General features: G+C 41.9%; 1 long non-coding RNA gene across 1 annotated transcript; it reads right to left on the reverse strand.

Moving 5' to 3' along the window:
* Nucleotides 1–263: 263 nt before the first annotated feature.
* LOC126301108 (uncharacterized) lies at nucleotides 264–1,260 on the reverse strand. Its single transcript, XR_007552921.1, has 2 exons — nucleotides 1,094–1,260; nucleotides 264–1,020 (listed from the first exon to the last, which is right to left on the reverse strand). It is a non-coding gene; the product is annotated as an uncharacterized LOC126301108 (long non-coding RNA).
* Between the last annotated feature and the right edge of the window lie 797 nt (nucleotides 1,261–2,057).

Genomic DNA, 2,057 nt, shown 5'->3' on the forward strand with positions numbered 1-2,057 from the left:
TAATTCCACTAATTTCACTTATTTCACTGGGCTTCCACTTATGTTGTGGGTTGAATACATTCCCATCTATTTCTTCATGAAAGATGCGAGATCACTCCCCTTTTGGTTATTGAGAGTGACTTTCTTTTTACCTTTTTAGTTTCTACAGTTGTGGAAATTCTCGAAACAGTGGGATAAATTCTAATAAAACCATTTTCACCGAAGACGAGCGGCGAAACTTCGATAACTGCTCGCATCGTGTTAAGTTTCTTGTCTAAAAGCTCTCGCAAACACGATCTATGCTTGACAAGTTACACAGCGCGGTAAAAATATAGTTACGTTTATTAATGGTAATGAAATCTACTTCACAGCGTACGGGGGTGGTGGATCTTCACGCTACCCTTGTGTACCCACTACTCCGCCATAAACTGAAACGTTCTATCAGCCACGCTATTTGTAGAAGCTGTGACCGTCTCAACGCGTTATGCACCAGTATTTACTTGTAATTACGGGACACCCTTTGTGCTCGTCTTCCAACACCGTTGCTAACTGTGGTTGATCTTTGCAGTAAGTATTCTATGCAATGAAAGTTCTGCGACATTTGACAACATAGCGCAACTACGAAGCTATATGTCCCTAAGCAATTATTGCACAAACCGTCAAAAATCCCGAATTAACAGTTATTAAAACAAGTTTCACTACAAGGAGTATGCTGAAGCAACAAATTTTTCCACCTTTTTCCGAAGTTTAAGTGAAAATTCTCTAAGGAATGAAAGTAAACCAAAGTTCGCTAAACACAGCAAGCACTGACATCACGCATTGGCTTCTTCGTTGACCGCAGATAAACAGGGAATACTCTTTAACAGCTGCGCTGTGAGGCGTATCAGCAAAGAATGATCCGTACTTACCGAGAACACCGCAGTCAGACAGCAAGCAGCATAGAAATACAGACCCAGAACGCACTGCTCCCCGAATACGGACAACCGCCTTCGTAGCTGTCGTCCTAGTCTCCATTTCGTTATCAACATGCAAGTAGCCGAACTGGAGTAAAATAAAAAGATTCGCCGCAGGCGGCCAAACACCCAGAACCGGAACTCAAGTCCAGAATACTCACATTTTACTCTAAACTCTGGTATAACTACTCATACTCTCCACGGAAACGAAAGCCTCGCACCGTAAGGCCGATCTGCGGCACTCGACGTCAACACTGTGAGAGTTAATGGGGTACCACCGCTTGCACAGACACCAAGTGAATCGACCCTAGCGCCTTCCGTACCAGCAATCGACACGAATCACATCTCGATATCAGGCAGATGTCGCAATCTACAAATTTGTAGAGAACTCTCAGGGCAGGCTTTCCAGTCATGATTGTCGATACCGGATATATATTTTAATATGAAGAGTCTTGGTTTCTGGCACTGTGCAGCGTATTAAGTTATGGATGAGGTGTTACCTGTAGTACTTCGCTGGGCTATGGAAAATGGTTTCAGTTAACCTCTGAAGGAAATTAAATCAACGCGATATTCGACTTTAGTAGGGAAGAGGGCACACTATCTTCCACCGCAACGTTTCTTTCCTTATTGGAAGGTAAAACTGAGAGAAATATTCAAATTAATAAGAAATATTCTGCGCATGGTTATGAGTTTGCCACGGGAAAGACACTTTACAAATGCGATGCCATGATGGGCCTAGTAACCTTACGCATATCTACGCAAATTTAATTAAACCTTTCAGCATACTGAGTCGTTACTATGTCTGTAACATCGACGGCTTTAAGGTTTAAATTCTTTCCGTGTATTAGACCCTAGTTGTTATTGAGCACGATCGACAATAGCTGTTTGAAGGCTCGTTGACCGTAAAACACTACTGTGCATTCCATGTAAAAAGTAAACATTCGATCGGACTTCGTAAAAATAGATCTTCAGGTCCGACCTGTGGAGAATAATATGCGGCACGTCGCAATAAGCAATCGTTCGTTTCGCTTTCAAATAACTTGACCACAATTCCGTGATACATCTACCTGGAAAATATAAAATCATTAAAAAAATTCAATACGGTAATGCTAAAAGGTTCACTAC

Source organism: Schistocerca gregaria, unplaced genomic scaffold, assembly GCF_023897955.1.
Source record: "Schistocerca gregaria isolate iqSchGreg1 unplaced genomic scaffold, iqSchGreg1.2 ptg000008l, whole genome shotgun sequence".
Classification (NCBI taxonomy): Eukaryota; Metazoa; Arthropoda; class Insecta; order Orthoptera; family Acrididae; genus Schistocerca; species Schistocerca gregaria.